The 24,950-nt window shown below is 35.1% G+C and overlaps 1 protein-coding gene across 8 annotated transcripts in view; it reads right to left on the reverse strand.

Moving 5' to 3' along the window:
* The window catches only part of LOC134794278 (CUGBP Elav-like family member 4), an 883,344-nt gene that overhangs the window by 450,021 nt on the left and 408,373 nt on the right, over window positions 1–24,950 (reverse strand). The window lies entirely within an intron of this gene.

Below are 24,950 nucleotides of genomic sequence, written 5' to 3' on the forward strand. Positions count from 1 at the left end.
GCCATTACTCCACCTTCAATTAGATGATATCTGACGTTTATAGTTCTTTATGCATTCAAGGAGCAAGATTATGCTTTGCCAGTGCCAGATAATGCCACTTAATGGCGGTCCGATCATTATGCCAACTGGCGTAATGAAAATTTTGCCCGGCTTTTACGATGGTATTCGAAAGAGCACTTCTGCTTTAATGAGCGATCTTTCTTTGAAGGTGTTCATTTACTTTTTAAAAAGATATTTTACGACCGTGTTGAGACTTTTTGGAATGGTTTTATTACTTTATTTCACAGTGTAATGCATCTTAAAGAGATGTAATAGGAGTTGGAGGTACTTTGACTGACGCGAGGTGTGAAAGTCATTACAAAGTATTAAAAGGTGATATGGGCGTTGGGCGCCCCTTAGCATATAAATCTCTGAGACACAAAAAAGGTTACTCGTGCTGCAGAGAATCTTAACAGAATAAATATTATGTAAGCAAGTTAAAGTTAATTTTATGTTTGACTAAGAAAATCTAAAGCAAGTTCTACTTTGAAAGCCTAATATATAATATTTGTCCAAAAATATCACACATTCAGAATACTTAATATACATAAATGTTTCAGACGTCTGATTCTTAATTACGTTTCTTGTTCTGAAACTGTTATAATTAAATACAGATTATATCCACAACAGTTTCAGCCATGTTTGGTGCCGTTTTTTTGATATGGATGTTGGCAAGGTGGGAAGAAGTGGAGGAAGAAGTGGCGCTGATTGTCACACAAACACGTAATCTTATGGTATGTCTCACTTGAACTAAGTTTACTGTTAAACGTAGAAAAACCCACAAAATGAGGGAAGCACTAGTCGTGCACCTAGCGAATAATACATACCGCCATGTTGGAGATGTTATCCTTACTAATATAAACAATTAAAGGTAGATTTAGAAGATTCACTTCTTTAGTCGAATTCAAAAACATATCTAAAAGCCAACGTTCCAAAAATATATTTACACGCCCCTTAAACACTGATAATAACGTCCTGTAAATATATATTTGGAACATTGGCTTGTACAGTTGTTTGTAACTTCAACCGTATCATATTGTAGAAGCACATTTTCAGTAACTTTACATCATTCCTTTATCTCCACACAATCTTATCGGATATTCAATAAAGTTTGCAAAGTCCCTTGTTTACATTGTAAGATATGAGATGGAAATCAGGCCCCATTCAACCTTGCCCGATGCCCGTGCACCTTTCGCTCGCTATAACCGTCTCCTGTCACATAAACTCGATTGACGGTGGTGCATATTACAAGCATCAGCTGGTAGGTTTTCTTAATACTAAATTCTAACTTTATAAATTAAAATATGATTAAGCATGTTCATAGGAAGGACTTACATAATTATTTGTTTTCGTCTAATATAGCCCTAAAAATGGATCCAATGGGAAATGTCGCATAGATCATCATCGTAAATCATCTTCGTAATAGGTATTCGATCTAAGCACATAAGTAATTATTACCATTACATCTTATGCCGCCTCCAACTAATCTTCAGCACATTAGAATTTTTAAGACCCCCGTTAATCGAAGTATTTTTGAAAGGACCTTAGGTGGATATAATTTGAAACTGACGTAGAGCAGAGCCGTTAACGTACAAAATACTGAAAAATAGACCATTGAATTTTTTTTAAATATTTTGCTGGTTTTAAGTTTGACAAAGACACGACCCATTTTTTGGCCAAATCACAAGCTTCCCGCGTGAATTTGCACCAAACCAAAGAAAATCAATCACTGATATACTGTCCCTCAATCATTTACTTATTCAGGCTCCGCGCTGCCCATACTTAAACTTTATGGAGCGAACAAACCTCCTGCCAGCATCACTGTACCTTAACATAAAGGTATACGGTCTAATTTCAAACGGTAAGGGATGCTACGGATTCCTTCGAAGGAATCAATCTTGACCCAATTTGAAACATGTTGGTTTAATGATTTATATAAATCTAGGCTTTATATATGTAATGGGTAAGTAATTTCCGAGGTATTATAATTGTTTAATATTTTTTTTTGTAGTATCAATTTTAAAAGTTTTCTAAGTGTATAAAGCTTTTGCGTTTTCGATATTTTAGAAATGCCGTATATGCAAGGTAAACAATATTTTTTAATTGCGTGACAGTCACCTAATTTTATTTATCATGTCATCTTATTGATACTATTTAAGTTATCGTTTGTCATATAGTTAGTTGTCATTTATAAATTCCGGTGAGAATTTACAAAGTTGAGTAACCGTGTCATACTGAATAACAGGAAATTAATTCTGTTTAGTGTCCTTCTATTGTATGTTTGCTCCTTAGGGGTTCTTTTTCGTTATCTACACACTTAAAAAAACTATTCAGGTTGAAAATCTTGTCCCCTTTTTAACGACATGATACTTAATAGGGCTTGACATCCATTTCTATGCGCGAAGTCGAATTTCTTAAAAACCTCAAACTGCAAATTCATTTTTCATGAAAACTCCCATATTGAGTACTAGTAAACCTTTTCCCTATAATAATATATGCATAATCTACTTCAAAACTTCAACAGCATATTACATATATTAACTATATTACCTAACATAATCATAAGCACATGTTGTTTCCCCACCTTAATATTAAGGGCAACTACGGCATGCCCGCCATGCCTCCACTCATTTATGGTGGCCGCCTGACGCATACCAATGAGCTGTTGTGATGCCATTTTCACCTCATCCGTCATACTTTGTGCATAATTTGGGAGTAAGATTGTCACTTTGCGATTAAAATTCGATTTAGAGTCAGTGGTTTAGTAAAAATCATAATTGTTTTGAAGCAGATGACATAGGTACCCAAAAAAAGACGTTCTATTTTAACAGAAATTGATAATTTTTGAAAGTCACCAGTGCTATTAAACAAATTCAATGATTGACATACAAAAATTATATTCAATATCATTCAACAAAGTCGAGATAAGCGTTTTAAGGTTTTGGTGATTTTTTTATTATATGTATGGTTATTCAATTGACTATTTTTATATCATTTGTTTTTATTGTCATAAAAATTTTACGCAAGTTATTTGTTTGATTTTGTTTCCGTCCAGTTACGTTGTAATATGTATTCAAACTGACGTAATACATTCAGCTATAATTGTTATCCTTGTTTCAAACTTTGACGTAGCATGTGCTTTCAGAGGCCCTTCACAAACGTAATTATAAGCATAATTATAATATTTAAAAATAATTACACTCCCCGTCTCGGTTTTTAATCAATGTCGGAAAGACACTAACTTTACAGACACCGAGAGCGTACGAACAAAATTAATCATTCAATTACCATCCAAAGAATCGCGAAACAATGACAATTATAAACAAGTACGTGCATATAATTCGCGAAGTTCGCAACTCGTACCTTCCGCACGCACGGCGCATAAATTTGTTACAACTGATTACCAAGTTCGCGCGGAGTTGTCATCACAACTCTTCTCCGGGCGAAATTTTTTCATTGTTATATCTTACCCTGTTAGAGATCAGGGTTCATGAGCGGGGTGGTCCTACGTGCCGCGAATGCTACGGCCGCATTACATCGGCTCGAAGGGTGCGAGCGAGACGCCGCAATACGTGCGAGTAGATTTCAGCAAGATTTCGTGACCTCTCAGCGGCTTTCAGCACGCAGAAATATGGACGGCAATAACATAAATCCCTTTGGCATATAAAACACTAAACGTTCTCGGGAGTGTCCCGACAATCGCTTCTTTTTATGAGAGGTTGTTAAAATATTAGTGCATTTATGAAATTTTTTTGGAGCGCGGAAAATTTTTGGGGCTCAAAGGGTTTAGCGTAATAAAGAGTCATTATTACTCGGAAGCCTTTGCTGTCGTACAATAGGAAATACATATTCCTGAATGTACAGTATTGTATGCATTCGGACAATGTGCAGTAATGAGCTTACGTTTCTGTTTTGATTTAAACAGCGGAATGCAACAAGAGTATTACATACATGCCTAAATATATAAAATTTATAGTAATAATAAGCGGCTTACGAAAATACCAATTATAAACATAATTATGAAATGAGAAGGAATAATTAATTATATTTTGTTTGTTTCTAAATACAGTAGCGGCAAAAATCTATCATACTGCAATTTTTGCAGGCATTGACTTGAAAATTTATGAAATTAAGATAAAAATATAAAAGATTTTTATTCGTGACGATCACAAAACATGTACGAACATGTACAGACAACAACAGCAAGAACAGAAGAGAACAATAAGTGTGCATCACGAAATGGACCCAACTCAGCATAATGCTAGCTATAAAGCCAGCGCTGATCTTCCGTAGGGCCCATTCGGTGATGCCACGACAGATAACACAAAAAGATACATATTAAAACATTGCAAAAGATACACAGAAGAAATAATTAAGAAAACAGAAAATACAAAATACAAGAAAGCTAATTAAGAAAAGAAACAAAACAAAATTAAAAGAAAAGCATAAACATAGACAAAAATTTATAGTAGACGTAAAATTATGAACGCGACCATACCATGCGTCAACGCCTGCCTGCAGCTGCTAACGCCAGCGGCGACTTGCGTAACTAAAACTATCTACAAGCATGGCATGGCATGGTCGCACCATGGGAAAAGTTAAACTATAAGAAGATGGACAACACAATATTAAGTAGGCGTAACTTAAAATTAAATTAAATTAGGCTATATATACTTACAATAAATTAAGCCATCATTGCAAAGCAATGAAAAAGGTACGAAACTAAGACAACAAGATAGTCACTATCCGTTAAACCTTTCATATGTGTGTGGTGGTCAATTATTATTGGTGCAAACCTCGTTTGCTGTTTAAATGCAGCAGCAAAAATCGTCCTCAAAAAAATTCAAAAAGATGATAAACAAGCCACAAGTCCCCGAATTTTAGTTTCAAGAAGCAAGCTGTGTTAATGTTTAACTGATGAACGTTAGCAAATCGACCGTTTTTTTTTTCCTTCAACGAGTGTATTTTATCATATTCTGTGGGTGTATCTACCATCAGCCGCAAAAGTGCATGGTGACTTTATCAATGAATTAATTCATAATTTCTCAGATCACTGTACTTTAGAGGTTCAATGGGATATATTACAAGTAAAAAAATATCAGACTAGCGTGCAAAATAAGAGCATATTTTTTTTTGCTCTAAAAATAAAGTCTAAAATGTAGAACTAAATTCGAAAAGCTCCAAACACCGAGAAATCTCATGCAGAACAAAGTTCCGAAGCTAAAGTCTTTAGAATGCCATTCTGCTTAGTTTTCGTATTTCTTAATACAAGCTAATGCTTTGACTTAAGCCACAAGCGGAAAGCGATTATCTTGAATAATTCTGTTTTTAATAGGAACAACAAAATTACACAACAAATAAAAATTTGTTCTTTAACGTATTCACTACCAGGGGACGTGGCCTAGGAACAAACTTGTATTTATAACGGTGAACGCACATGTGCGTTGGGGGCAGAGAATGTGTTAAAAAAGAAAGGTTTTAATGCTTAGATATGATGGAATAGTGAAAAAACTACCGGGCGAGAACCGAACTCGCGAATTCGCGAAACCAGCTCGACACTGTAAGCAGCTACTGACCTACCAAGACTTACCCGTGGACAACCATATGCGTTTTTAATGGGGTTTCTAAGGATTGTGATATCGATTATTTAGGTTGCTTTCAACTTATCTACATATTCACGGTTATTACTTGCTGCACTTTTGCCTGCAACCTGAGCATTGTGCAAGTAGATTGATTTTGTCTAAGGAGGTGTTAATAAATAAATCCTTATTTCAGAAGACATACATCATGTAATATAATTCAAATCGTAATTTTTTTATGGTGTGATTTATAAACGCTTCTTAAATCTGACAAACCGTCGATAAAAGTTTGTCCCTATACCTACGTCATTTTAACATTTCTATTACTAAAAAGAGACAAAATTGAACTGTACGAGATCACAAAGTTTTATGAATAAGGGTGTTAACATTTACATGACTGTATATCCCGCCACATCTTACAACTCGCGCCGACTTTTCCGCTGAGCCGGGATGAAAGAAAGTGCACCTTAAGCGTATACGTGGAGTCAATTTGCGAATAAAGTTTGGCGACTGCCTGCAAGCCAGACTTTTTACTGCGTTACTTAAAACTGACTCTTTGGAAAGTCACGTTTAGCTTGTTTTCTTGTTTTGTTTTAGCGGAAAGGTGTCATTAAAATAACATTAAAGGTGCAGATTTAGACGTTGCTAGTGTTTTAACAACATCTTGTACTGAATAAATGCTTTTAACCTATAATTTTTGAGCGTATGTCGGGTTCTTTTTGTAATGCTTCTCTCTTTGTATTCTACATAATAAGTATATTATATTCATTCGACTGCTTATGAATCTTTCGTAAGCAGTCAGGAGTGAGTTAGTCATCTAAATCATATCTCATAGATATAATGATGTCTTGCATGCACCGACACTTAATAAATTAATTATGTACTACACTGTTTTGTATTGACAAGTGACAGAGTATGGAAGTGAGAATATGGCGGCCGTTTTAAAGTAAAATAAATGAATTCAATCAGACAATAATTTACCATGTCACCAAATGGAACGTTTTATAACCATCGGTGATTTAAGTATTATTTCTGACCACTTTCAGGAATTCAATTAATTAGCTAATAAAATGCCACAAGAAAACAAATTCAAAACAAATCTACTGCCAAAAAAGGTGCTCTCAGTAAGCACAATTTTTATAAAAGACTTCCCTATGTAAAAAATAACAATAGATCCCCCTAACTAAGTTGGGGGGCCTACTTTGGCCCCCAAAGGATTGAAGTTGGAACGAAGACGGAACGCAAGCATTAACTGCGACTGCGAACGTAACGCTGCGAAATGTTTCAACAAAAGGACGTAAGTGCCTAAATAAAGCTACTAACTAAAGCCTTTCTTTACAAGCTTTTGAAAGTGCCATCTGACGTGATTGTTGTTTATTTTTGTGGAGAAAAACTAGGCTGCACATGGGAAAATGCGGTTATAATGAAGATGATAGGGATTTGTACGGGGTGTTTTTCTTTTTTTATGTCACGGTTGTAACAAGAATACAATAGACTGGTAAGGGGTACCGATGGTAAGCCCATGGCTTGAAACTCTAGGGGTGATCTAATAAAAACGTAGCTTTGTAAATTGAGGTAAGTATGGCCCTAATAATCTAAGAACTAGGGTGCAAATTTACATGTAGTGTTAAATTTTTGTGTTTTGGTAAAACGATTCTTAAAGTAAATGCTTCCTGAAGATATTAGATCATAGCTAATTTTGTGATATCGGATTACAGCTAAGTACTTATTCATTTATGTAGCCACCGTGCAGGTCAGGATATCGACGACTTAAATATAGCTGGCAACCCTGGCCAGGAAAACATTGAAAGAGAGAGCTCCTATTGTTTTAATTCATTATAAATTAAATAAACCTTACGTGAAATGTTGTTGTGAACACCAAAGTGCTGAACCAAGACTTGGGCGCGAATACCCGCCACATTGGACCACTTAGCACTATAATTAAACACATCACGACCTCGGTAAGCACAACTTCTACTATTGTTTTTACATTCAAAACGAAAAATAACGACTTATTTTGGCAAAACAACGGGATCATTATACACGCCGTGATCAGGTGATTGGGCGAAATCTGACAGCTACTTGACGTTTGACACAAATCACCGTCTACCAACATCAACAATCGCAAACATGTGTTGCTAGTGCAAGGGTGCGTTCTGAAATCACCCAGATTATAGACTCATGAATGAAACTATAGATTAAATAATATTGCACGTTATAACCGTTTAGTTTACTATTTGTCGTTATTAACCCAAATAAGATACTAACATGGACAAAAAAACAGAAAGCTTGAGGAAAACAGTATTGCGACCACGCAAAAACTTAGAATCGAAATTAAGAACTCACAGCGATGAAGAAGGCTTACATGATCATCAAATGTGTCTAAAAAAAATGAATGAAGATGACAAGTTGATCCACAGACTAAAAGAGGAAATTTCAACGCTGAAAGAAGAAAATAAAGTATTATCTAATTGCCAACACGATAAACAGTTGGAAGAAATAGTCAAAGAAAATAATTTCCTGAGACAACGTTTAGCGGAAGTTCAAGAAAAATGCGATTATCTAGAAAAAAATAGTAATTGTACAAGAGGGTCTACCGATAATGAAGATATGGAAATATTAACACCACTTAAACAGAAAATTAAGAAAAAAGAGGAAGAGAATCTATCACTGGCAATGCGAATTGAGGACCTGGAAGCTGAAAATAAACAGTTATTTGAAACAATGAGGAATCCTGACTTATCTGCTAATGAATTTAGTCAAAATAAAATTAGTAAACTCGAAGGAGATATTATTTGCTACAAAAATAAGATAAAGAAACTTACTCGTAGATTAAGCAAGATAATAACAGATTATCAAAACCTAAAACGTACTCAGGAAATATCGAAGGCAAATAAGGCTTCACTACACAGAATACAAAGATCAATGCAAATCTTGCAAAGAAATACTCTGGATATTAAAAAGAAGATAGTTCATGAAAATCTAAACAAATATACCATAGACCACCCAACCCAAACTATTGACACTACACAGGCGTCCTTGGAAACAAATGATAATATCCCTACTAATATCCAGGAGAAACCGAATCTTTTATTAGTCTCTGATTTTCATGGAACTGAATTAATTTCTATATTATCCAGAATACGGAAACGTGATTACAATTTCACAGCTGATGTAATCAATTTGGGAACAACTGATAGAGTTCTACAAGACTTAAGGGAGAAGGTCAAATTGTATACTAGAAAAGATTGTGTAGTAATCATGTGCGGAGGAAGCGACTACAATATATACTCACCATTTCAAACTACTGCTATCATTGAAGAAACTGTTAAATCTCTTTCTCATTGTAATGTTATTGTATGCCACATTCCTAGCAGCATCGATGAAAATGCTTCTGAATTTAACTCTTTCGTTAGTAAAGTCAATAGACTTTTGCATGATCGCTTGCTAAAATATGATTTTGCGTTTGTACAGAATGTTGACCGCAACCTTTCGCTTGTTGATTATAAAAATGATGGCTATAAATTGAAAATGACTGGCAAATTTAAACTTGCTACATCAATAAATACAGCTCTTAAACAAATTAATGAACGTTTTTACAATGGACTGTCTTTTTTATGAGTAGTGTTAGTACGAATACCTGTATAGATAAATATAAATTGCGTAAACTTTTCCTAATGCACCTGAATGTTAATAGGCTGCGTAACAAATTACTTAGCTTAGAATCTTTTATCGAACTAGACATAAGTGAGAAACCTCATATTATCTTCTTGACAGAAACATGGCTAGAACATGATGAACACGTTTCGATTCATCTACCTGGATACATAGTTGCCACTCAGTCATCACGAATTTGTACAAAAGGAGGTGGCACAATAATTTTCATCCGATCAGATATTGCTGACCGCTACAAAGTGGTTGATGTTAAACCTTACTTGCGTGAAAAAGTATTTGAACTTTCTTCAATTATCGTAGAAATAACCCCTACCTGTAAATTCTGCCTTACGGTATTATACAGATGCCCTAGTTCTAATATAAAGGATTTCATGGTCATCCTGGAAAATTACCTAAATAAGATGAATTTACGTAATATGGTTATCGCTGGTGATTTTAATATAAATTTTGGAAATCTAAATGACAATAAGACTAAAGCATTGCTGCAGTTATTATTAGAATATAACATTAAGCCAACTATAACAGATTCGACTAGGACCACAGTGACTTCTTCTACTACAGTCGATAATATTCTTACAAACTGTGAACACTACTCTGACGCACAAGTTATTCCATGTTCGTTTTCTGATCATGATGTCCAGCACCTAACGCTTAGTTTTCCAGGCGGCTATGATTCTAGTAAACCAAAAGTTATAAAAAAGAGAATTTTCCATGCCGCATCAATTCAAGCATTTCAAGACGATTTTAAAAACATTGATTGGGACTTGCAGTTTGCAAATACGGATTGTAATGAAAAGCTTGAAATATTTTACAGTTCATTTAATCTCCTGGCTGCCAAACATTTCCCTTATAAAACAATTGTGTGTACACAAAAGCCTAAAAAGTGGCTCACTAGGGGAATAAAAAAATCTAGTCGTTATAAAAGAAAGCTACTTATATTGTCACGAAAATATAAAGATGAAGCTTTTTATTCCTATTTCAAATTATATAAAAGAACTTTCAAGAAAGTACTGGTAACTGCTAGGAAAAATCATACAAAGAAAACTATTTCTAGAGCTAAAAATAAATCAAAGGCAATTTGGAATTTAGTAAGACAAAACACAGGTAAACGCAAGACAAATGACAAGATTGCCCTTAAAATAGATAATGTCATGATTAATGATGACAAAACGATTGCAAATAACTTTAATAATTTCTTCATTAGTGTCGGCGAAAGCACAACAAAAGTTAATGAGTCAAATTTTATGAAATTACTTAAACAACGGGGCACTAGTTGCAACCGATCGATATTCTTGACGCCAATTATTGAGCCTGAAGTTATTCGTATTGTCAAAAATCTTAAAAGTACAAATTCAACAGGGCCAGATAATTTAGACACCAACATAATTAAAATGAATATTGATGTGTTATGTATACCTTTGTGCATCATCTTTAATGATTGTTTACTTAATGGAACCTTCCCCGATCTATTCAAAAAAGCAAAAGTTGTTGTAATTCATAAAAAGGGAAGCAAAACTGATATGAACAATTTCAGGCCCATATCTCTGTTGCCAATTCTTGCCAAAGTATTTGAAAAATGTATAGCCACAAGAATACAAGCTCATTTTGAAAACCACTATCTTTTTACCTCGCATCAATATGGCTTTAGGCGAAATAGAAACACGTTGGAAGCAGTAAGTAAATTGGTAACAGAAGTTATGACGTACCTTAATACAGGACTTGCGTGTGGGGGCATTTTCTGTGATCTCACCAAGGCCTTTGACTGTGTTGATCACGAAATACTCCTAAGTAAACTAGATTTCTATGGGGTACGTGGCATTGCTCTGGCCTTGTTGAGATCATACCTATCCAACCGGTACCAATACGTAGAACTAAATAATATTTCAAATGAAGATGTAATAAGATCCGATGAGAAATATGTTAAGTATGGAGTTCCGCAAGGATCAGTGTTAGGACCGTTACTATTTATAATATTTATAAATGACCTGCCTGATATGTTAAGCTATGGCACTCCATATCTTTACGCTGATGATACAAGTGTTATCTTAAGTGCAATGTCTGTTGAAGATTTAAATGTACGTATGCAAAATTCCTGGGCGCAACTTACTAGATGGTTTGCAGCCAACGGACTGAAAATGAACTGCGGTAAAAGCTTTTATATGACATTTCGTAGGAGCACAACAAGTCCTGATTTTGACTGTGATATCCCAATCAGTAAAGCAAAATGTGTGCAATTCCTAGGCGTAGATCTTGATCCGTACTTGAGATGGCATGATCAAATCGATAAGATTAATATAAAATTAGCTGGGGCTTGCTATGCTATGAAAGCCCTAATGAACATTGCAAGCAAGGAAGTCTTATTAACTATGTACTTTTCATACTTCGAAAGCATAATTAGATACTGTATTGAGGTTTGGGGAAACGGAACTAATATAAATTCACTTCTGCTTAAGCAAAAAAAAGCCCTAAGAATAGTCGAAGGATGTCGTACTATACCTGAGTCGCACCGTAGTATATTTATAAAGAATAAAATTTTGACTGTAATTTCTATGTACCTATACAGGATATGTGTTTATGTGTTCACCAACAAACACTTGTACGCGGAACAGGGTGCGACCATCAATCATTATGAACTGCGAAATAGAAATAGGTTACTCTTAAATGAAGCACATTATGTCAATTTCGATAAAAGCTTAAATAATACTGCCATAAGAGTATATAATCTATTGACCGACGAAATTAAAAGTATAGAAGATTTTAAAACTTTTGACAAAACAGTTAAGGAATATTTTCTGAGCCGTCCTTTTTACTCCATAAATGAATATTATGATAAGTTTTTTGACCAATGTACCTGACATCTCTTTTATGCTGTTTTTTTGACATTCATTTGACTCATTATTATTATTATTTCTTTGACATAGTTTATATTTTTTTTTTTTATGTTTATGTTAACGTTGTATTTGAGCATTGTACCTGATACTTGACTTAATGTTTTTTTTTTTTTGTTTGAGCTTGCTATGTGTGTATTATTATTTCCGATCTGTGTATTGTTGTGATCTCTGTGTTTTTAAAAATTGTATTTGCATGCATTTCTATGTGTTTTTATGCAAATAAATGATTGAATATTGAATATTGAATATTGAAATAAAACTTGAATTCATAGTAAACTAATTATAATTTTATTTGCTGCCGAAATGCTGCCAGCATCTACGGCACCATGCCTCAGGGATATTTTTTAGCATTTTATTTTAAGATCAGTATTATTTACTTTTAGATTTTGCATTTAAGTTTTATAGTTTAGTTATAATGGCCAAAATGCCTGCCTATGAAGCCGATGGTCCCGGGTTCGAATCCTAGTAAGGGCATTTATTTGTATGATGATACAGATATTTGTTCCTGAGCCATGGTTGTTTTCTATGTATTTAAGTATTTCTATATTATATATATCGTTGTCTGAGTACCCACAACACAAGCCTTCTTGAGCTTACCGTGGGGCTTAGTCAATTTGTGTAAAAATGTCCTATAATATTTATTTATCTATTTATTTATTTAAAATATATTATATTATTACCATGAACGATTGTAATCTAGACGATATTTGTTAGTTTCATTCATAATCTGTTACTATTACCATGAACAATTGTAATCTAGACGATATTTGTTAGTTTCATTCATAATCTGTTACTAAAATCAGAATACGTGTGCGTAAACCCCAATATTTTTCTAGTACAGATACAGAAAAAGCTAAGACAAATGTGTATTTTATATAATCTTCCAACTACAACTATAACTTAAAACTCTAACTTTACAAGGGTGATTGCCAAAACGGTCATGTGGTTGATGGTATGGAGTTTGAATAAAGTGTAATTAGTAACAATTTAAGTATGTGATAACTCTTTTGAGACAGGTACTTCTTATTGGCCGCGATAAGTTAGGAAAAGCCCCTGATTAATACTAGATGAGCCCGGTGGCTGCGTTTAGCTCCTGCATTATATGCTGCTGTATTTTGTATTTTATTAAACAAAATTTAGAACCATCAATTTACACTATAATTATATTTTTATAAACACCTTCGTACACAATGAGACATAACTGAAAGCAATTGCCGAAAGCAATATAATCAAACATAATTAGATACCTCAGTTCCAATATCAAATCCCGCAATGACATTACACTCATCATACATAAAAACATGGCCACCGGTCTCAGAGCTAATAAATAAGCAAATAAACCAGCACATATTAATATTCATTGGTGTATTAGCGCGTTGATGGATCGCCGCTGTACAAACTAGTGTCGTGATAACATGGTCAATGCATACCTTAAGGTACAGGGTACTGACCATACTCTGAGGGGTGGATATGTAGGTCACACTGAACTTTACTATGGCGCCAACCCCGAAATCGCAAAAAAATAAATACCACAATTGCGTTAACCACGTGTTTACAAAATAATATATGCACAACTGCAATTTGCGAGAACACCGACGAATGGAGATGACCGTAACATTTTACTTTTAATCAAATGCCGATATCGCCGAAGGAAAACATGCCAACTTTGTACCTTCAGAAGTTATCTATTCCCCAAACTTGGCAAAATATTATGATGGCTTTTGCAAAGTTCGGGAGGAAGGAACCAAATTAACTGGATACGACAAACGAGGAGGGATTTCTGTTCACTGATTCATTCATTCATTCATTCATATTATAGCAGCTAAGTATATTATCTATAGAGAACAGAGACAAGTGCAAACAGAGGGCCTACCGCGAACCACGGTCGGAAGTGTTGCCTCCCTGTCATACTTACGTACGAATTTACAAGTGCGACAGAGAGGCAACACGTCGAACGTGGTTCGCGGTAGGCCCTCTGGTGTTTGACGGACGTAAAATCCACGATGACGCTTGGTTAGGACACTCGCAAGAAAACGAGCGAGCGAGTATTTTTGCCACATTTCGTCCGGGTGAATATCAAGTAATTTTGCATTTCTTTTTAAGTTTAGTATAGCAGTTGACGAAACCTATTCTGGAATAATAATAAAAAAACATACAATGTAACGTCTGAGTGAAATAGCATAATTATGTGGTAACTTCACGCTCTTCTTAAATTCATCCTAATGCAGTTTGTATGTAGTCATTACAATTCAAGCTATATTAGTGAATAAGATTGAAGAATTGTACATGAACATTTGACCCTAAATATCAACATAGTAAAACACAAGCAACAAATAGCCATTATTACATAATTAAAAACAAATATTAAGTTAATTAAAGACTGCTCTTCACATTGGGGCCTGTTGAGACATTGATGATTAGTGTTTATTGTGAGTTCATACATTTGACACTAAACTCAAGTAGCAAATGGTCCCCAAATAACTACCTGAAAAAACTTAAGTAATTTTTTTTATATTTCAAATTGTAGAAAGATGAGACTATTCCAGTGAACATGAAAGATCCCGCATCACCCCTCTCGGGTCTAAAAAAAACACCTGCGCGAAAACTTTGATGAAGTGACTTTCAGAATAATTCCAACTTTTTTCCAAAACACCTCACCCCTAAAGTGACTCGTGTGATCGGACTGTGTTTTACGAAAAACGTACCCTTTTTCGATGTTATTCGATGATATTTTTCACAAAGTAAACGACCAAAGTTTTATAAAGTTCAGCAACTTTGGAACTCGCGTCATCTTTTTTGCGTTATCAATGGCAGCTTTTTAACTATTTCGTTTCGGAGGTGAGATAATAGAATACCTTATTTTATTAAGGATCGAGACTTTGTATTAGGAAAATTCGGTATTGGAATGTAAGCTGACAACTTCGTTACTTTAGATTTTAAGCATATTGGGGATTTAAACAAGATTATGTCTTAAATAGATCTTAGGTGTTTTAAAGACTTTAAGTTTACGTATTACGTAAAGTTATTTAGTTACGATCGAAATGTTATATAATTATGAAGTATTTCATGCATTGATAAAATGAATACATCCATTTAAAATGCCATTAAAATGTTATGACATAGGACACTCCAGCCTCGCCCATATTTACCTGCCCTACCGGAATTCTAAATTAGTGACGTGTCAACACATGATTAAAAGCATGATAAAGAATACATCACAATAAAAAAGCTATTAGCCACCTCATTTTCCTGGGGTAGTTTTAATGTATACGGCTTCATTATTGAGGTAGATATTAAAAAAATGTTCTCTAGAACAATTATAAAATGAAACATTAACGAGGTAGGTAGGTACTACCTAGCAAAATATTAATAGTCAGTCCTAGTTACCGGTTCGAAGTATGTTTAATCTGGTCTTATATGTATAATGTAGACCTAAAAGAACTCATTTTGACGCAAATTTAGTTCGCTTAAAACGTTCATTAAATAGCGACTTTTGCCGTAAAGATAATTGTCAAAATAATAAAAAGATCAGAAAATTTCATGTTTTTTTTCGAATATTTGACAGGGTGGGCTTTTATGGTCAGAAACTTAAGAATTGAGCAAGAGCATTTTGACAATATTAGAGTCCGTTCGGAAAGAGACGAGTCGTGGAATGTATTGGGCCCCATACATTTTACGACTCTTCTCTTTCCGCAGAGACTCTAGCGTATAATAAAAGCAGCCGGTCTTTATTTAATACTAGAAGAAATGTACCTACCTAGCAATGGATTAGAAAACCACTTGACGGTTTGATTCTTAGTAGGCATACCATTACCTATACTTATTCTCAATTGCATTTGATATTTTGATATAATTTAAAACGTATTTATTGCATTCATTCACTTTATCCACTTCATATTTTTATGGTCTAGAACTAATCACTCACAACTAAAAAAGAAAAATAAAAAGTCGTGTCGTCGTCGCGCCGTCAAATCAAAGTCCCCTCATAGTTTGCAGTAACTTCCATGATTGATGACCATACCAGACAATTTTTCCATTCATCATAGTTAATTTTATTGAAGTGTCGTATGGGCGAGCTGATAAATTAACCGTGCTTTGCCGTGGCACCAATTTTGTACGGAATTCCGACCCCTTTTGGAGTCAAAAGGGGTACACACAGTGGTTGAAGCGATTTAATAACGCTTATCGCGCGCTTTAGCACAGACTACCCAGTACAAGTTTGGTCTCGAATTCTGTACATTCATTACGAATGTAAAGACCATGTTCTACGAGCGGTAACGCAGGCTATTACGAAGTGTTTTATGAGTAGATACAGGTTAATGCAAACAGTGGACTAGTCTATTTGCCGACGGGCGAAATTGCGTATGTTAATTTGTCAAAGTCGGACAACTAATCTGGTTTGACCGTAAAAACTTTTGATTGGACGCGCGTTATTGTTTTCCGCGTGATTTTGTCTTCATTTTCGTGTGATTTTTTATTAAAGTAGTAATAAAAACGATTGTTTTTGTGTTATATATTGGTAATGTTATAGTTAATAACTAATAATAAGTTACTTAATAGAGTTAGGACACTGCGAAATATAAGTAGAGCACATTTTGCTCGAATCTGCGAGCGAAACTTAAAGATGCGAACTATGTCATATGATTAACTCTACTAATAAATTGGTACGTGAGAAAATAACATTTGTCTATGGTACCTTAAACGACTTAAACCGCTGAACCGATTTAGATTAAATTTGGTATGGATGTCACCGTAAAATTGCAAAAATCGTTAGATTATAATATAACTAGTGATATTATAAACTGTCGAAATATTGTGTACCGTAACTTAGTGATTACAATTTTACGGATTGTTTTTAGGTAGATTATAATCTATCGACGAGAAACCGTAAGATTGTGAACTGACACACGGCGAAACGCACCTCGCGCGCTGATTGGCGGTCTTACGGTAGGCCGTTCTATGTCCATAGAGTTAAGAATCAAACACAGGTGTCAGTGAAATAAATCAAATACGCTTCAAATATTGTGAGATCAAGTATGTATTTATTATTAAGTAGAGAATCAATAATTCTGAGATTATGTAAGAAAAAATACTAACAAAATAATAACATCAGAAACAACTTTCTCGTGAAACAAAAAAAATATACAATATACAATATACCGTGTTTTTATTGAATTCCGTTAGCTTCGGGGTATGGTTAAGTACGTTTAAGAGAACTAAATGGCATAGTTAATTTTCAAAAAAAATATTTTTTTTTTGCTTTTGTGAAAAAAAAAATTAAGTTAAAAAAGTAATTAAATGTAGCATATAGCGTTGTTGTAACACGGGCATTAGATTTAACTCAACCAAACAATTGAAATCTGTGACATATTAATGTCATTTCGAACATCGATCGACCGAGATTGTACTTAAGTTTAGTAGCAAATGCATGAACTCATTCTAAACACTAATCAATATGTAAACCGGCCCTAAGGCAAGTGTACACGCTTGTAGAGGCCTTATAGGAAAAAAATAAATTATTGATTATCTCCGAAATGGAGTTAATTAGAATATCGGTGTCTTTGACAACGTTACTTGATTTAAGCTCAGGAATGCACCCCTGAAATTAACGGAAATCAAAAAAAACACGGTGTAGAATTATAAACGTAACTTTTTTTCTCGTGAAATTCAACTAATTATAAAATAAAAAATCAGAACCGCAGCAATATTTCCCCTCTAACACATAGCAAAATAAAAAATTATAATAACAAAAAGTCGAAACAAAAATGCACCATAAAATAGTTCACTTATTGTTACACGTCAAAGAGCTGTGGCACTTAGAGTTACAAAGAACTTTGGCTTTCTTGCAACTACATTTATTGGAAATGCATTGTCCATTTTTAATTTTTTGGCAGTTGCATCTTTTAATGCCTTGTCCGCCAAATGACGAAGACAAGGACGCTATACTTCTCAACGGTAATGTGATCTGAAAAAAAAAGTTAATATGTATTAGATTTAAAGGGCAGGGTAGCCGAGCCGTTATATCTACTTATATTATACTAGCTGTGCCCGCGGCTCCGCCCGCGTGGAATTCGGTCTGTGTCAGTAAGCGGCTAATTTCTAATCCTAATTTCTCTCCCTCTCCCCTGGAGGCGGAACTTGAAGTAAAGTTGACAGATGGATTGCTAGAGGACTGTAGTCCAGATAAAATATTTTACAATTAGGTACCACTAAATAAAACTACACTCCAAAGTCAATTTTTTTCGCCCTTATTCAAATTTTACACGTGACTTAAACGACAGAGTAGTAGGTGTATATCGGACGATACAGTACCTTAGCCGTAAAGGGGCCCACTGATTAACAGTCCGCCGGACGGGATCGGCCTGTCAGTTGTTCGGAACTGTCAAAATTTTGTTCTAACTGACAGGCCGATACCGTCCGGCGGACTGTTAATCAGTGCGCCCCTAGGTATACGCGCGCGAGCGAAAGCGAAGCGGCCTGCCTGGCTAGACCGCCACTCACCGTGGTCTTCATCAGACTCCTGAGGAAGACCACTTTCGAGAATGACACACACGAGACTTTCGGGAATGATTCGATTTTTTTCGGGAATGCATGGTAATGCGTATAAAATGCGAGTCTCAAATCGTTTGACTCTGCAAACGACCAGTGCCGGATTAAGATATTTTGATGCCCTAAGCATTTCTAGACCATGGTGCCCCCTCTCCAGGGTCATCAAGATTACATTGAATTTTTTTGGTTAATTGAGTGACGTTCATTGCCGCATTACAGCTGAGAATGGAAATTAATCACATCATTTTATCACGACAATTGACAGTGCCGCAGCAGTAACGTTGCAACAGAGTAGGTACCTAATGCTGCTGCAGCCGCCACCCGAATGTCACCTTAACATATCTTAGAATGTAATTAAAAACGCGATCGAAGCGAGCGCGAAAATATTTCGATATAAAAACGCAATTTTTTAGACAGTTGTATATTTTTACTTTTGGTATGGAAATCAGTCACATAATTTTATCACGAAAATTGACAGTGCTGCAGCAGTAACGTTGCAACAGAGTAATACTGCTGCAGTCGCCATAGCTTAGAAAGTGATTAAAAACGCGAGCGAAGCGAGCGCGAAAATTTTTCGATATGAAAACGCATTTTGATAGACAGAGTTGTACATTTTTACTTTTAGTATGGAAATCAGTCACATCATTTTATCATGAAAATGGACAGTGCTACAGCAGTAACGTTGTAACAGAGTAATGTTGCTGCAGTCGCCATATCTTAGAAATAGATTGTAAACGCGAACGAAGCAAGCGCGAATTTTTTTCGATATAAATAGGCAATTTGTTAGACAGTTGTACATTTTTACTTTTAGTATGGAAATCAGTCACATAATTTTATCACGAAAATTGACAGTGCTGCAGCAGTAACGTTGAAACAGAGTAATGCTGCTGCAGTCGCCATATCTTAGAAAGTTATTGAAAACGCGAGCGAAGCGAGCGCGAAAATTTTTCGATAGAAAAACGCAATTTGATACACAGTTGTACATTTTTACTTTTAATATGGAAATCAGTCACATCATTTTATCACGAAAATTGACAGTGCTAACGCAGCAGTAACGTTGCAACAGAGTAATGCTGCTGCAGTCGCCATATCTTAGAAAGTAATAGAAAACGCGAGCGAAGCGAGCGCGAACATTTTTCGATATAATAATATTATTCATTTATTAAATCAACATAATTATTCAATTATTTTTGTTGATATCCGTGTCTTCTAAACTAAGAGTTAATTGGGCAAAATCTTTCCTCGGTGGCTTATACATGTCACAACGTATTAAATTCAGCGGCATCTGTTAGTTTACCAGGGTACTCAATAGTGGTAGCACATATTTGAAAAAAGTTTGCCCCTCCTTCCTAAGTAGCGCCATAAGATTCAGGGGCAAACTTAAGTCAATCGAGTGTTGTGGCTACCCCCCCTTTTAGGGGTTGAATTTTTATAGCCTATAACCTGGCCGGGGATTTTCTCGACAGATTAGTAAAGTTTTCATCAAAATCCGTTCAGCCGTTTTCACGTGATGCGCGTTCAAATAAACAGACAAACAGATAAACAGATAAACAGACAAACAGACAAAAATTCTAAAAACTTTTGGAACGTGTTCTGTTATCGATTCTAAGTATCCTCAGCCAACTTTTTTTCAAATATCTTCCATGTACAGACTTTCGACCGTCTTCAGCTTTATTATATGTATAGATTATTTGGGTTCGAATCCCGGTAAGGGCATTTATTTGTGTGATGAGCACAGATATTTGTTCCTGAGTCATGGATGTTTTCTATGTATTTAAGTATTTGTATATTATATGTATCGTTGTCTGAGTACCCACAACACAAGCCTTCTTGAGCTTACCGTGGGACTTAATCAATTTGTGTAAGAATGTCCCTATAATATTTATTTATTTATTATTTATTATGAAAGCGAAAGTGTGTCCGTCTGTCTGTCTATTACCTCTTCATGCTGAAACTATTTAGTTGAAATTTGGTATATAGATACGTTGTCCCGGGGAAGGATATGGGATAGTATTTATCCCGAAAAGCATCCCTTAAGTGAGATAATTGATGCATCGCCTGATAATTGATGTAAGCATATGCTTAAATTAATTGACTGTCATTACATTTTATCTAGGCATTATATTTGTCTCTCAAATAAGGAAAATTGTGTGGGGAATCAACAAAAAGCAGTAAAAAAAACAGATACCTACTCAAATTACTAATTCCACGTAGACGAAGTCGCGGCCAAAACTAGTATTAAATACATTGCTAAAAAGGTGATATTTTATAGAAAATTTATACTGACCTCTGGAATCTTACTGAGTAGTTCAGCATTTGGAGAGAAAAGAACAGCATTTCGAGGCACCCAGTCTTTGATTATGCCAAACGCAGTGCCAACTTGATATAACTCGTTCTTCTTGTTTAAAACTCTTCCAATCAGATTTTTACGGTCCAACGGTCCCCTGTCAACTTTTGGAACCTCAACCAATACAGTCGAACCAATACTGATATCTTTAAATTTCTTAGACGATGTGGCTAGCATTTTATCTGCCGCTCTTTTTAAATGTATATGCGATTGTGTTCTTTCTTGCACAATACTTTGTTCATTTACATCTAAACATATATTTTCCTGCTCATTGTCTGGTTTATGATCTGCAACTACAGGAACACTCTCATGTAAAGCAGGAAGTAATTCAGGATTTTTTCCAATGCTAATTTGTTTTAAGATAATCACTTCATGCCCCCTTGTTACTGTTTCTTGTTGTTCAATCTTCTGAGTGTCTATTTCTGAAATATGTATTCTATTTACTTTTTCCTGTTTATTGTCTGGTTTATGAATAATAGCATCTGCAACTACAGGCACACTCTCATATAAAGCAGGAAGTATTTCAGGACTTTTTCCAATGCTAATTTCTTCTAAGATAATCACTTCATGTCCCATTGTAGCTGTTTCTTGTTGTTCAATCATCTGAGTGTCAATTTCTGAAATATGTATTCTATCTACTTTTTCCTGTTCATTGTCTGGTTTATGAATAATAACATCTGCAACTACAGGCACACTCTCATGTAAAGCTGGAAGTAGTTCAGGATTTTTTCCAATGCTAATTTGTTCTAAGATAGTCACTTCATGCCCCCTTGTTACTGTCTCTTGTTGTTCAATCTTCTGAGTGTCTATTTCTAAAATATGTATTCTATTTACTTTTTCCTGTTCTTTCTCCTCTTGATCTTTTTCTGAATTTTGTTCTTTGTTGTTGTTAATCTCTTCAAATAAAATTTCTATATCTTCTTCTGTTTCTAATTTTGATATTACATTTTTAGATAAGTAGGTGGACGAGAGCCCGAGTTTTGGATCCGCACCAAACAAGGCTTTATACGGAGTTCGAGCAATTGTTGAATGGTATGATGAATTTTTCTGGAATTGAACGAAATAGCACCCAATGGACCAATTAGTAGATTTGTTATCTATCATCCAAGCACGAATCATATTTTTTACGTCTTGATTTGAACGTTCTATACTTCCTTGACTTTGCGGATATCTAGGCCTTCCATTAACTATTTTACAAGCAGGCCACAAACTGACTATTTCTCTTAGTACAGATGCTGTGAACTCGCGTCCATTGTCACTTTGGAGGATATGGGGGCAGCCAACTTCCAAAAAAATCTTTAGAATCTCGATAGCCACTTCTTTAGCCTCTTTACTTTTTAATGGTCGCAAAAAACAAAATTTTGTTAAATGGTCCTGGTATTGTAACAACCATTTATACTCATTATCTGGAGATGTCTGAAAGTCCACAAGATCTATTTGTCCTCTTCTATTGAAGTCGTCAGAAATCAACGGCTTTACGACAATACCTTTTTTTGGGAAGCTTTTCTTTGATAGGCATGTTTTACATAAATTCAGGAATATTGAAATCGCGAATATAGGCACCACATATTTATTTTTCAAGGCGTGTACAATTTTGTCTCGGCGTCCGTGTCCAGTAGCAATATGTGCTTCGAGTATTTTTTGGTAATAATCTTCTGTTGGAATTATTTGTACTACAGGATCCGAGATATCCTTCCTTTTCACTATTAAAACTTTCTGGTTACCAATATTCATTACATCGTATTGTTTTGCATGATAGTAATGCTTGTTTGTTGGCCGGTGTCCTTGAGATTTCGCTGTATTATACTCGTCTAGCAATTTTACTACACTTTTTATTTTTTGTTTTGTCCATTCTAATTTTTTACTATTTTCATTATGCCCACTGTAATACTTTTGTAACTCTGTGGTAAATTCTTCCTCATCAACAATAACTGGTATTTCCGAGTTTCGTTGATGGACAGGCTCAATATCCGACATCGTAAATATTATCTCACAAGATATCAAATGAGATCACACAGGTTCACAGCCATATAAATATTAAAACACGAAAAATATAACTTAGGTTATGTTCGGTGAAAAACACTGGTTTATCATTTGAACTGCAGTTCTTTGGTAAGTCACAGATTAATTTTACTACAGAAACAATGTCCATGTAACTAATTCTAACGTTTTAAGTAATTTCCAACACGAAATCAATTTAAAGTAACCAATACACTGTTTGTTTACATTCGGCAACTGATGTATTTATTGACACTAAAATATGGCGGCGCGCCTCACGACGTTCAACCAATCAGCGCTCGAGGCGCGTTCCTTCGTACGCGAGTTCACAATATGACGGTTTCACTTCGATAGATTATAATCTACCGAAAAATAAAGCGTTAAATTGTAATCACTAAGTTACGGTACACAATAATTCGACAGTTTACAATATCGCTAGTTAGATTATAATCTAACGCTTTTTACAATTTAACGGTGACATGGACACAGTTTGAGGCCCGAGAAAGGACATAATTATGATAGTTTTTATCAATCATCATTCCGCGCAGACGCATTCGCGCCACCAGTATTCATATATTTTTCTCGATTTTATCTCATAATGACACTAAGAGTAATATCAAAATGACGTCCGAATGCGTCTCGAATAATTCGTTGAGTGTAATTAAGGCATTTCATAATCTCTAATTTTCATCTAGTCATATCAGATGCGTCTTGTGGTTCACTTAAGCCTCGTTTACACTGGCTCACCTGAGACGTTATAATCCTTTAATCTCATACTCGCAAAGACTAGCCATTGGATTCCCTTTGTAACGCAGAATGGCGTTAAGCTAGGGCTTAGGCATCCTTAGACTGTGAGGCCCTTTTAACATGTCCTATACAGTCAGCAGAACTAGCTCCACAGGGTAACATAAAATAATCTAGTCTAATATCTTAAGCGACACCTTGTATACCTTAACCTCGGAGTAAATATCTATGGAGCGGCCATTAACAGGCGTTCCCCTCTGCAAAAAGATCGCGGCCGCCGGTCAAGGAGGTTATATAAAACTAGTTGCCACACGTCATACGCCATTCAGCAAACGTCAGTCTAAGCGGAATGATAGGAGCCGAAAATGCCGAATTGCAGCGTTTTCTCGTGCAAAATGAGATCGGAAACGTCTAGTCTACAAAAAGAACACGTTTCTTATCATATGTAAGTACTATTACATCTAAATATTATCAAATAGTGCATTAACTTTGCAAATAACTAAAAAACATTGTCAATCTGACAGTGATACCAGTGATATGATATTAGATCTAATTTAGGGTAATTCTAAAGAAGACTTTCTAAATATTAATTAGGTACGAGTAGAATTTCTAATAGGAAATATTATGCGAAACTCTGCGTAGGGGGCGCGACTACCACAATCCATCACAATCTGGGGGTCCGCCGCGGAACAAGAAAATTTAAATTTCGTTATCTAACCTCTCTATCACTATTGCATATTTGAGCGATAAAGAGAAAAGAGAAAATTTACTAGCTAGCTTAGTGCTACACTCTGGCGGCAGAACATTGCAGTAATATGCCCTATTTGCGTTGCTTTTTATTATAATAATTTATGTAACACATTATTTTTATATAACACCTTAGTTTCATATCAACCTAATCTATTTAATCAAATAAATAGATCTATAAGAATAAAGAAAAGAAGGGGGACGGGGATCAAAAAGTAGTCGAAAACATCTCGCGTGATTTGTGCACAACCCCTAAATAACGTAAAATTACCGATAGACTCTTTTTAGAAAATTAATTTTTCCTTTAGTTTCTACATATAGCTGGTCAAGCAGATCTTGTCAGTAGAAAAAGGCGGCAAATTTGAAAAATGTAGGCGGGAA

Source organism: Cydia splendana, chromosome 1 (assembly GCF_910591565.1).
Source record: "Cydia splendana chromosome 1, ilCydSple1.2, whole genome shotgun sequence".
Taxonomy (NCBI): Eukaryota; Metazoa; Arthropoda; class Insecta; order Lepidoptera; family Tortricidae; genus Cydia; species Cydia splendana.